This window comes from Mauremys reevesii, linkage group 17 (assembly GCF_016161935.1).
Source record: "Mauremys reevesii isolate NIE-2019 linkage group 17, ASM1616193v1, whole genome shotgun sequence".
Taxonomy (NCBI): domain Eukaryota; kingdom Metazoa; phylum Chordata; order Testudines; family Geoemydidae; genus Mauremys; species Mauremys reevesii.
Window position 1 is genome coordinate 26,212,352 of NC_052639.1, and position 13,044 is coordinate 26,225,395.

Genomic DNA, 13,044 nt, shown 5'->3' on the forward strand with positions numbered 1-13,044 from the left:
GGGGAGCAGCCTGAGCAGCAGGAGGCAGCCAGGCACCCACCAGGCAGCAGGAGGAGCCCCAGGGCCAGAGCTCCGAGGAGCAGCAGCAGCAACAGGGCCAGGAGGCAGCTCACATGCCTCCCGCAGTGCAGCATGGCGCTCCCTGGCGGCCGGGAGGAGGAATTACACCCTTCCCGGCCAGAGCCCATCAAAGCTTCCCTCGCAGGGAAGCCACTTAACAAGCGGTTCTAAAACCGCTTCTAAATTTAACAACCGGTTCGTGTGAACCAGTGCGAACCGGCTCCAGCTCACCCCTGTGTAGATCTGCTCTTCCTGTTCTACAAAGAAAATACGACCGGAGGCCCTGACCCTGCAGACACCGATCTGCACTGCTGGGCATTGTCCCCTGGACATCAACAGTCATTCCGGTGCCCAGGCTAGAGAGACTTAGACACACACTGAGCTTCCTTCTCAAGGTGTTGTCCCGTTGAAGTCGTGGCGCTCAGCGGGGTTACAGTAAACTGCCCGTTAGGGATTGGGGTCAAAGTAATCAATTAGAGGGCTTATGAACGCTGAGCTTGAGAGCCATATGCAATGAAACAAAGCTCGGGATAGGCTTTCATTTACTTATCTAGTTCTTTCCCTTTGTTTTCAAGGTGAACTCCAAGAAGAAATTAGTAAGTTGTGACCTCCTCTGATGCAATGGTTTGTGTGGAGTTGCATGCTAGGCTGTGTCTACTCTGGCGACAACAAAACTGTTGTCGTTCAGAGGTGTTAACCCTCTTTCCCCCCCCGAAAGACAAACGTTTTGCCACAACAGGTGCCAGTGTGAACAGCACGTTGTTGGCAGGAGAGAGCGAACGCTGCTCATTGGGAGTGGAAATATTTTGTCAGCCAAAGAGCTACCAAACAGCAGCTACGCTGCCCAACTTTTAGCGACAGGGCTTTGCCGTAGGGTGACCAGACGTCCCGATATTATCGGGACAGTCCCGATTTTAGGGGACTTGTCCCGCGTCCCGACCTTACATCGGTCGGGACACACTTTGTCCCGATATCGGGACCGTCTGGCTAGAACCGTCTGCAAGCTGCCACCGGCGCCGCTGGCTCACCTCCCTGGGGCAGCTCCCGGTGCGTGCGCCCCCCGGCAGGAGCCTGCAGTGCAGCCCCAGGCAGGCGAGGAGGTCTCCGCCGCGTGCTGCGGGGGCGGGGCTTGCAGGCGCCGGCAGCAGCAGGGCCAGCTCCACGTTTTGCCACCGCAAGCGGCAGGAGAGGGGGGAAAAGAAAAAAGAAAAAAAAAAAGCCGCGACCGCGATCGGCGGCAGCTCCACCGCGCCGCTTTCTTCCCCCACCCCCGCCCCACCTTCCCTCCTCGACCCGACCTGACCCGCAACCCTAGGAGCCAGAGGGACCTGCCTGCCGGATGCTTCCCGGGAGCCACTCCAGGTAAGCACCCGCTGTGACTCACCTTGCTCCTTGGCAGGTCCCTCGAGGGGAGGGAGGGGCTCTGCATGCTGCTGGTGCCTGCAAGCCCCGCTCCGCGGCTCCAGCAGCTCCCATTGGCGCCTTTCCTGGCCAATGGGAGCCACCAGCCACGGAGCTCGTGCTTGTGGCGGGTGCAGCACGTGCAGAGTCTGCAGACTCCATTTGCCGCTCTCACCCTAGGAGCCAGAGACCTCCCAGCAGGGCTGGTGAGTGCAGCCAGGGAAGGGGGCAGGGTGTGATGGTGAGTGTCTGGGAGGTGTGTGTGGGGATGCTGGGCTGTGAGGGTGTGGAGGGTGCTGGGCAGTGGGGGAGGTTTGTGTGTTTTGGGGTGCTAGGCAGTGGGGGCCTGTTGGGGTGCTGGGAAGTGGGGGAGATCTGTGTGTGTCACTGGGCAGGGGGGATCTGTGTGGGGCATTGTGTAGTTGTGGTGGTGGGGCTGTGGGGAAGGGCGGAGGGAGGGAGGGAGGGAGGGGAAATCTGTATGTATTGGGAAACTAGCAAGTGGGGGTGTTCTGTGTGGGGTGCTGGGCAGCTGTGGTGGGGCTATGGGTGGGGGGGTGCTGGGTAAGGGTGGTGGTGTGCACAACACTGTGCATTTGTTGTGGGGGAGCTCTGGGCATAGTGGGTTCAGGGGGTGCAAGACATAATGGATCCTGGGGGCACTGGGCAGGGGAGCTGTGTGGCGCAGCATGGGCCCACCCCCAACAGGAAGGGGCATGCTGGTAGCACAGGGCCAGCCGGACCAGTGTGCCTCTGGCCACGCCATGCATGCCCCATTTCCCCTGGCCGGCCCTGCCCTTCCTGCTGCTCACCTCCTCAACTGAAGGCGGGGGTAGGGAATGCAGGCGTGGGTCCCGGCAGTGCTTACTTGAGGTGGCTCCCAGAAAACGGCCGGCAGGTCCCTGAGGTAAGTGTCAGAGGCTGCATCCTCCTCCACAGCAGAGTGTGTGCAGACCGGTCCACCTTGCTCATGGCAGAGCTAAGGAAAGGAGGCACCTGCCTCTGCACATGCTGATTCTACGCAGGGCAGGCTGGGGCTGAGAACTGCTAAGCTGCTGCCCAGTTCACTTACCCACATTAGCAAGCAGGGATTGCACCTGGCAGCGTACATCTGCTTGATGTACAATCGGGACGCCATTTGTCCCGATATTCAGGTAAAATTTTACATTTGGTAGTGAAATAGAAAATTAGTTGATTGGGAATGTCCCATTAAACCCGATTGTGATCGGTCATCTACTGGCAATTTTGGTTTTTCAGGTTGTTTTCCAGTGTAACACAAATTTACAGTAGGAATATGTAGTTTACAGTTCTGAACCACAGTGCATACCGTAGGACAAACTACAGTGAGCACGTAATAACACGTAAGAAGCACAGAGACTGCTCAGTTCTTTTCAGTGGCTAGCTATCTAGCTAACGGTCTTCAGCCGAAAACCCCACCTGAAATGGCAACGGCAAGGGAGGAGCGAACTACCAAAACCAAAAAAGACAGTGCAGATACAGGACAGAATGGGAAGCCACTTACACCTGGATTCGGAAATCCTATGAGTGTGATACAAAAGCCTTTTGTAAAGCATGCAGGAAGGAATTTAGCATTTGCCATGGTGGTGAGTCTGATGTTAAGCATCATGCTGAATCAAAAAATCATGGACAAAACACCCAGACTCACAAGAGCAATACCCTGGTCTCACATTTTTTCAGCAAGCCAAATGAATCCTTCAATAACAAGGTTATCGCTACTGAGCTAACTCAAGTTTACCACACAGTCAGTAGTCCATCAACACTCCTATCGCTCATGTGACTGTGAACTTAAACTGGTGCCTACCTTGTATCCAGATTCAACGATTGCGAAGCACATCAGCTGTGGCCGGACTAAAGCGGAGGCATTGATCAAAAATGTGCTGTCACCGCTCTCAACAGAATTTTTAAAAGACCTCAGCAAACCAGATGGTCCCTATTTCTCAGTTGCCACAGATGCATCTAACAAGGGCAATGTGAAAACTTTCCCTTATCACTGAGATACTGGACACCTGAACATGGGGTCCAAGATAAACTGTTAGACTTCTATGAGCAAAGTGAAGAGACTGCAGAGGCAATAAGCACCACATTACTTGAAAAACTTGCGACACACAAACTAGACCTAAACAAAGTGTCTTCCTACTGTGCTGATAATGCAAACGTGAATTATGGAAAGCGACAATCCGTGTACCAGAATTTAAAAAAACAAAATGAAAATATCTTGCCAGCAAACTGCCCTGCCCATGTTGTGCACAACGCCGTGAAACATGCTAGCAATACCCTACAAGTTGACATTGAGACTCTGGTGATTAAGATGTTCAATCATTTCAGCAGTTCCGCTAAGAGAGTAGCAGCATTGAAGGATATGTTTGACTTTGTGGATATGGAGTATGCCACTTTACTGCGCCATGTTCCGACGCGCTGGTTGAGTCTTTTCCCAGCTGTAAACAGGCTTGTAAATACGTGGCAGGCTGTTAAGTGCTACTTTGTTTCTCTGGGCAGTGAGAAGTGCCCAAAATTTCTATGGATGCTGTTCTCAGACAGGGAAAATGGTGAACAAGGTGAGGGGCCTAGCAAAGTTGAGGTTCATCTGTTTTTCCTCCAGAATGTCCTGAAAATCTTCAATGATACTGTGCTCTGTTTGGAAAATGAGAGTATGACAGCATGTGAAGTGTATGCCATAATGAATACTCTGAGAATTAAACTTCAGCAACGGAAAAATGACATATTCTTTGGCTCCAAAGTTGAAAGTGCATTAACTGAGATGCTGCCTGTCACTGCTGCATGTCTCCAGAAAGACTTCATGAAATTTTACGATGTGTCGATCCTATATTTGGAGAAATGGTTTGATTTTTCAACAACTGGCTACTTGTTCAATACCCAGTGCTTGAACATCAAAGTTAATAGGGTATTCGAATACAAGGATCTGTCTGTGGCCGTGACAGCTGTAAACCTTCAGAAAACAGTGGATCTTGATCAGCTCTATGATGAATACTGTATCATCAAAGACATCAACTCCAAGTTGGAGCCTGGAAACTATTCAGTTGGGGAACTCTGGTCTCAAGTGCTGAGAAACAAGGACAGTAGCACTGAATTCCTGAACATGGCAAAGCTGGTGTCATACGTGCTCAGTATACCCGTAAGCAATGCATACTCAGAGCGTGTATTTTCAATCATGAAAGGTGCATGGACTGATGTCCGGAATCGAAGCAGCATAGACTTGGTGCGGAGTAAAACCCTTGTCAAAATGAATTTCCGGATGAGTTGCAAGGACTTCTACAGCTTTGTGATTGCCCAGAAGCAAGTCATGACTATGGCAAAGTCATCCAAGAAGTACTAGACTTCTGGCATATCTGAGAGGTCTGCAAATTGGGAAGTTGATTTATTGACTGAATAAAAAACCCGGCCCTTTACCCCTGTTGTTTGTTTAGTGTACAAATAAATCTGTATGTTTAAATATGTATTATGACTAAGTCTATAATTTAGACTCACTGATTCCAGACCTGTGTGATGTAGTTTGCTTCAGCTGTCAGTGGCTGAAGCTGGGGCTGAAGGCAGGACTGGGAGCCTCCCCTCTGTGACTGCGGCTGGAGCCAGAGCTAGAACCGGAACCCTTTGCTCCCCTGCCCTGCAACTGGATCTGACTTTGCAACCAGGATTCTGTGCCCCTGTCCTGCAGCTTCAGCCGGGGGCTGGAGCTGGAACCCTGTGCCCCTGGCCCCATGGCTTCTACTGGGGGCTGGAGCTGGGGCATATGAGTCCTTGCCATGTGGCTTGTGATGTGGGCTGCAGCAGGGGCTGTACAACCCCTCTCACAGCTTCCTAGGGCTGTGTGCCCCCTCTCATGGCTCTGGTCAGGGCTGTGCACCTGTGTTTATCATCATCATCTCTCCCCCCACCCCCCACTCGCCCAATGTGTCCTGATATTTCACTCTTGCGATCTGGTCACCCTACTTTGCCGACAGTCCTGTCGCTAAAAGCTGCGTAGTGTAGACAAAGCCCTAGTGAGCACTGTAGGCTTCATTCACCTGTAGGGATATGGCAGGACACCCCAGGATCTGTGAATACATTTAAAGTCTGGGATTTTCAAAAGCACCTAAGGCAGTTAGGCGCTCACTTGCCACTGAATGTCAGTGAAACTTGGGTCCCTTCAAACCTGGAAAATCCAAGCTCAGATCACAGCACCTAGCACAATGTTGAGAAGTTGAGTACACCAGGTCCGGGCCTGCTAGGGACTCCATCACACCAGGGAAGCCTTCGGCATGGGAGATCCAATTGCTTTTTAGTCTAGACATCAAAGGGGCCCCCAGAGTAGCAGAAAATCCAGTCTTCTGCCTCAGCCACATCATTATTAATTATTGTTATAAAAATGCTGGAATGTCTTGCCCAAGGTGTAATCTTTGGCATAAGGTGTACAGCTGGGCTGGGGGGGGGTTCTTTTCTTTTCTTTTCTACTTTTGAGGGGGCGATTGTAAATTCACTGAAATATGTTTTTCAGGGCCCTGAAAGTATTTGCAAATTTGGGCTGAATTCACTGAATAATTTCAATGGAAAACACTTAAGAATTCAGAAATGGTAAAATGGTTTGTTTAAAAAATGTGAATTCAAATCAATGTTTCATTTCAAAAGTGTCAATCTGAATTGATATTTTGTTTCAAAATAGCAATTCAAATTGATATTCAAAACAGTTTGTTCAATCAAACTGTTTTGTTTTTTTCATTCCTCATTTTGTGAAGGAAAAAACAAACTGAAACAACAAACGTTGGGTGGGGGGGGCGATGGTCAGTTTGGCCACTGATCAGAAAAATCAACAATTCACTGAGTTACACAGCTGCTAACAGCTCTTATTCTGTTAACAAGAAAAATAGAAAAACAAGCCATATCCTCAAATTGTTAGTAAAGTATTAGTGATTTTAAGGTCTAGTTTTTCATTCTTTCCACATGTATAACTCCCAGAGTAGTTGTTAGGAGTTTGGAATGCACAAAAAAATGGGAAAAAATTCAGTAACAAGGGAGTAGACAAAAACATATTCCACCCATCAAAATAGTAATGCTTTTAAAATAATTTTAAGAGCCCGACCCTACACAGGATTACACATGTGAATAATGCTCTTCCTGTGCATAAAGATTTGCAAAATTGGGCATATCTAACACATTTCTGACATGTAACCTTAGGGGAAACATATACAATAATACGCGTGAATAATTTTGTGCTTATAATGAAAACTGTATCTGTAGGCACCTGGACAGGAGCAGGGCATTATAGCTATTTGTATCTGGTTTGCTTTTTCTTCTTTCCGTAGGGAGATTGCAGGCAGAAATGGGTAAGTTAGCTTTTTCCTCATTTTCCCTTCTGTAAATAGTCATCTCACATTAAGGATTTTAACTCTGTTCTCCAGCGCAGTCCCCCTCCCTCCCCAAGGTTCACTATGCACTAAGGTCACCAAAAGGCAATGGAAGAAACATGAAAGGGAACAGAAATAAAGTTTCCAACAGAAACTCTGATGCTGTTTTATTGTTCGCTGTAGCATCCAAGTGATTAGAGGCCGAGGCCCCAATTCAGCATAGCACCTAAGCAAGTGTTTAACTTTAGTCTTGAAACACATGCTTAAGTGTGTTTAAGCTTACTAAACTGCTCAAGACAGTTAAGACCAAAGCAGACTGTGAAGAACTTCCAAAAGCTCTCACAAAACTAAGTGATTGGGCAACAAAGTGGCAAATGAAATTTAATGTGGATAAATGTAAAGTAATGCACATTGGAAAAAATAACCCCAACTATACATACAATATGATGGGGGCTAATTTAGCTACAACGAGTCAGGAAAAAGATCTTGGAGTCATCGTGGACAGTTCTCTGAGGATGTCCACGCAGTGTGCGGAGGTGGTCAAAAAAGCAAACAGGATGTTAGGAATCATTAAAAAGGGGATAGAGAATAAGACTGAAAATATATTATTGCCCTTATATAAATCCATGGTACGCCCACATCTCGAATACTGTGTACAAATGTGGTCACCTCATCTCAAAAAAGATATTCTAGTGCTAGAAAAGGTTCAGAAAAGGGCAACTAAAATGATTAGGGGTTTGGCGAGGGTCCCATATGAGGAAAGATTAAAGAGGCTAGGACTCTTCAGCTTGGAAAAGAGGAGACTAAGGGGGGATATGATAGAGGTATATAAAATCATGAGTGGTGTGGAGAAAGTGGATAAGGAAAAGTTATTTACTTATTCCTATAATACAAGAACTAGGGGTCACCAAATGAAATTAATAGGCAGCAGGTTTAAAACAAATAAAAGGAAGTTCTTCTTCACGCAGCGCACAGTCAACTTGTGGAACTCCTTACCTGAGGAGGTTGTGAAGGCTAGGACTATAACAGGGTTTAAGAGAGAACTGGATAAATTCATAGAGGTTAAGTCCATTAATGGCTATTAGCCAGGATGGGTAAAGAATGGTGTCCCTAGCCTCTGTTCGTCAGAGGATGGAGATGGATGGCAGGAGAGAGATCACTTGATCATTTCCTGTTAGGTTCACTCCTCTGGGACACCTGGCATTGGCCACTGTCGGTAGACAGGATACTGGGCTAGATGGACCTTTGGTCTGACCCAGTACGGCCGTTCTTATGTTCTTATGTAAGTGCTTTCCTGAATTGGGCCATAACGTAATTGAGTTGTGGCATACAAGGGACAGTCTAAACCTATTAGATTGGCATTATCAAAAGCACCTGGGACTGGCCTAAATTTGCTCTTACTGAAGTCAGTGGTGAAACTCCCACTAACTTCAGTGGGAACAGAGCTAGGAAAATACTGCCATCAATCTTTATAGTAAAAGCAACAGCACTGATAAAGACCCAGAGAATTGTAGAAATGCAGAACTGGAAGGGACCTCAAGAGGTCTTCTAGTCCTGCCACTTCCCCCCATCCTGCCTTGGTACATGTGGGTGAAGCATACCTAGACCGTCCCTGACAGTGTTTGTCTGACCTGTTCTTAAAAACCTCCAGTGATGGAGATTTCACACCCTCCCTAGCTAGAAAAGCAAATAAATATTGAAGGCTCAAGTCATATCAACAAACTCTTCGCATTTTAGGATTTGATCCTGCTGTCTTTGCACTCTCGATTACCAGTGAAGCCAACAGGAGATTAGGGTCTGTGAAGCAGGATTGGCCTGAATCCTACAGATAATTCAGAGCTGCCAACCTTTGAAAGGATTGATCTGTATGTGTAGTGAATCCATAAGGGTAATGCAACACGAAAGAAAATGTTAGTACTGACGATCTTGATACTGGGAATTAATTTAAAAATGAAAAAAAAATCCTTGAAATTTTTATTCACTTAAAGTTCTTAAATAATTTAAATGAAAATATTAAATGAATGATATAATTTGTATTTGTTTTTGTTTTATTTTAGGGAAACACCTTGACAATATCAGTAAGTTCTATTTTTCTTCTAATGAAACATCTACGTTTTAGGCAGTAAAGAAAAATCCCATGTAATAACAATTGAACCCAGATATTGCAAAGACTTAAGCCAATATGTAACTTTACGCAATTCAGTGGGACGACTACACATGAATAAGTGTTTGCAGGATCAGGCCTAAATCTGGATGCACTCAGATAAAATATTACAAGCGTCTAATTATTTATGTGGATTTCTTTCTCTCTCTTTTTAGGTGAACTCCATGAAGAAATTAGTAAGTTATATTTCCCCCAGTCGAAACTTTTTTTGGAGGGTGAAAGTAGAATGAATTATATTACAAAAATAGATAGGATTAAAGAAATGCTGTCTGTACCTTTAAGGAAAATCGCTGGAATGCTGGAGTCCAGGTGTCAGGAAAACAGACATTAACATAGAACAATTGCACCGTTTAAGGGCAATTGGTGAAGCATTAGCCTTAGATCGATAGGAGTTAGTAAGGAAGTAGGATATGCATGCTATGCCCCAGGTGAATTTTGCTGTTTTTCTCCTTTGTCCCTTTGTTTGATTCCCGCTCTTTTATCTGTATAAATAAGACTGTTTGGGTCTTGCATGGCCACTCACATTATCTGAATGTTATTGGCGGAGCGCTGCGCTAATAAAAACAGAGTGGTCTGACAAATTGTGAGTCTTGATTCTAACTTTGACAGGAGGGTGTTACTTTCCATTATAACATCATTTTATTTTTCTACCCTCAAAACTCCTGCAGCTTTAGATTAGACATACAGTGAATGATTTGATGTAAAGAAGCAATGTGAGAAAATGTTTAGGTGACTAGAAGTCAGGGGTACTGACTCAGAATGCTGACTGAGAGTTGCAGCAGCACCTGGGCAGAGAAGTCAGTAATGGCTCCCTGGCCAGTTCTACACAGACCCCAGGCTTACTGAAGAGTAGAGTAGAGGGGTGGAATTTTTTAACCAATTTTATTTTTAGGGGGGGGGAAGGAAATTCAGTGACATTAAAATGTTTTGAGAATTCATGTTGAATTTTCCAAATTGTTTGGGTGTAAAAAATCTGAAGAAATTGAAACGTTTTGTTTTCACATTTTCAAAATGAAACATTGAGTTTTTGATTCAAAGTGACTTTTTGTTTTGAAAATGCCTTTATTTTTTTAAGAAGATGCTTGAAATCAGAACAAGACATTTCATTTCAGGTCAGACAAAATATTTTGGTCAAGCTGGAACTAATTTTTTACTGAGCTTTTTATTCACTGAGAGTAACTAAATAAAAAATCTTTGTGGTTCAAGCTGAAATGCACCACTCCCCGCCAATTATTTGGAATTGCTGAGATCTGAAAAACATGTTATTCACCCAGCTTTAGATTACAGCAGCCTATGGGCTGTTCTACTCCCTACCACCTGGCTGCAGCTAATATAAATCTTGTCCACCAGCCAGAGGTTACCAGCCGGCAGTGCTTTCTAGCCACACCCACTCCTTATTTGTTGCATGGTCCCATTGCGGTGGGCTGCAGAGTGGTTGTGCAGAAGCTGGCCAGGCTAGTTCAAATCCTGCTAGAGACTTGCCTGTGCTGGGGAAGACGTCAGCTGCTTCCTGGCTCTTTTGAACCACGCACATGACATGAAGGCTCTAGACTGCATGACAAATGTCTCCCCTACCTCAGCCATATCAGCATTAGCCTCCAGATGCTGTGATAGTGTTATTTGGAGTACTGTGTCCAGTTTTGCCCTGACCCACTACAGAAAGGATGTGGACAAATTGGAGAGAGTCCAGCGGAGGGCAACAAAAATGATCGAGGGCTGGGGCACATGATCTATGAGGAGATGCTGAGGGAACTGGGCTTGTTTAGTCTGCAGAAGAGAAGAGTGAGGTGGGATTTGATAGCAGCCTTCAAGTACCTGAAGCAGGGTTCCAAAGAGGATGGAGCTCGGCTGTTGTCAGTGGTAGCAGAAGTGGCTACAACTTGGAAGAGAGAGAGGCAACACGGGAGCCAGAAGGAGGGGAAAGGGTATAATGGAGAGATGTCCCATTGGTTTAGAAGAAAGTTAAACCAATCCATATGAAGGATAAGGAAAGTAGAAAGGCTAAAGGCTGAGTTATAGAACCGAATGAATATTAACTGTTCAAGTGGTGTTAGTGGTTACCATTCTAGGGCCTACTCTTGCAATCTCTGCACACCTCAGACTCCCAGAAGCAGAACGGGGCCCCACTTCTAGAAACAGTTCAAACCTGTAAACCTTTGAATTTTTATTTTCACTTGTAGCCAGAAAATCCACAATATGGACAGAAATGTAATTAACGATTATCTAGACAATATAAAATGGAGAATATAAATCTTTGTTCATTGAAAAAACTCTTAAATAGTTTGTATTTATTTCTGTTTGCTTTATTTTAGGGGCACATCTTGAAAATATTAGTAAGTTCAATTTTTATCCCAATCTAACCTCTCCGTTGAAGTTGTACACAGTTAAATTGTTGTTGTTTTTAATTAAAGGAATAATGTCAATTTGAAAATCAAATGCACGAACTTTGGCCGCTATTCAGATGGCACAGCAGCTCGGTCATTTGCAGGATTGGGGTGTTTGTAACAAATCGTTGTCTATAAAATGGTACGTCAGAATAAAAACAGACTTTGATAATAATGTTACGGTCTGTCCTTTCATTCCTTGCACACATGCCACTCCCAGTGCAATCAAAGGGTGATGGGCTGGGAGGAATAGTAATCAAAGTATTCTGAATTTTGATTTTTCATCATCATTTTTATTTCCAATGACCAAAAAGGGGCAGGGAAAATGTCAACCAAATTGTCACATGCCCTCCCCCCCCAAACACAGACTATTTTCTCACCAGCTCTAACAATTAATAATCAGACCTAAAGACACCTTGCGCTGCAAAACTGTAAATCTTAAAAAAATTATATTGGAGCCCTGAGCCGACACATTCTTAAACGTATGCTTCATTTTCAGCACACAGATGGTCTTGCTGAAGTCAGTGGGAGTACTCACATGCTTAACATTGCGTACGAGCATCACGCTTTACAACCCACTGGTGAATGTGTTACAGGCCTGCCTGCATGCTGCTCTACATACAATATGAGTCTGCTACAGACCGTTGCTAAATCTACAGCAATTTGGTCTTTTTTTTTAGCTCTGGAAGTCCCCACTTAAATCCCTGGTGAATCAGCCAAGATGGCGGCCATCACACTTGCATATGGTTAACTTTAAGTATGTGATTACTTCCACTGAAATAAATCAAGGCCTATGTACGTGAGCTGAATGACTATAATGAAAAGTGATCTATACATTTCCATGTATGCTAAGAGAATTTTTAATTGCCTTTTCCCTTTCTTTTTATTTAAGGTGAACTGAATGAAAAAATTAGTAAGTTATATTTTCTCATTTCTGTGTGGATTGCATCTTCTCATGACATTGTCCATCTACTTTTCTCCCCAGACAGGAACTGCAGGCTGAATTCAAACCCACACAGGGCCGGCTCCAGACCCCAGCGCGCCAAGCGCACGCTTGGGACGACGTCCCGCGGGAGGGCGGCAGGCGGCTCCGGTGGACCTCCCGCAGGCATGCCCGCGGAAGGTGCGCTGGTCCCGCCGCTCCGGTCGAGCATCCACAGGCATACCTGCGGGAGGCCCACCGGAGCCACGGGACCAGTGGACCCTCTGCAGGCACATCTGCAGGAGGTCCACGGGAGCCGCGGGACCGGCGACCGCCAGAGCACCCCCCGCGGAGTGCCGCCCTGCTTGGGGCGGCGCAAATCCTAGAGCCGCCCCTGAACACACAACAAATGATTTGTCACCAAAAAGATTGTGAGATAGTGATTAAAACTGAGAGTATTGAATAGATATGCTGGTCCACATTCTCAGCCACCTAATGAAACTGTGTGACAGACGTTCTGAGTTTTGACAAGCTCTAGTCTGGGGTATTGTAGTACTTCCTGTGGAATCACAGACATGTACTGGAACGCTGCGAGTAACAACTCCAACACACACACGCAGGGCTTGACTTTGTACTAGGGTCCCAGATCAGATACAACAATATAGTAACATAGGAGACAACAATTTAACAGTAAGATAAAGATACAAGACTATCTGTTGGTAAGGAGTTTGTCTACAGTGATCATCTGTGACG

At 45.7% G+C, this 13,044-nt stretch overlaps 1 protein-coding gene and 1 long non-coding RNA gene across 2 annotated transcripts in view; one reads left to right on the top strand and one right to left on the bottom strand.

Moving 5' to 3' along the window:
* Nucleotides 1-13,044, bottom strand: part of LOC120385155 — a 572,769-nt gene that overhangs the window by 342,394 nt on the left and 217,331 nt on the right. The window lies entirely within an intron of this gene.
* LOC120385181 lies at nucleotides 8,878-12,380 on the top strand. The gene is made up of 4 exons (XR_005589336.1): nucleotides 8,878-8,899; nucleotides 9,141-9,161; nucleotides 11,298-11,318; nucleotides 12,262-12,380. It is a non-coding gene; the product is annotated as an uncharacterized LOC120385181 (long non-coding RNA).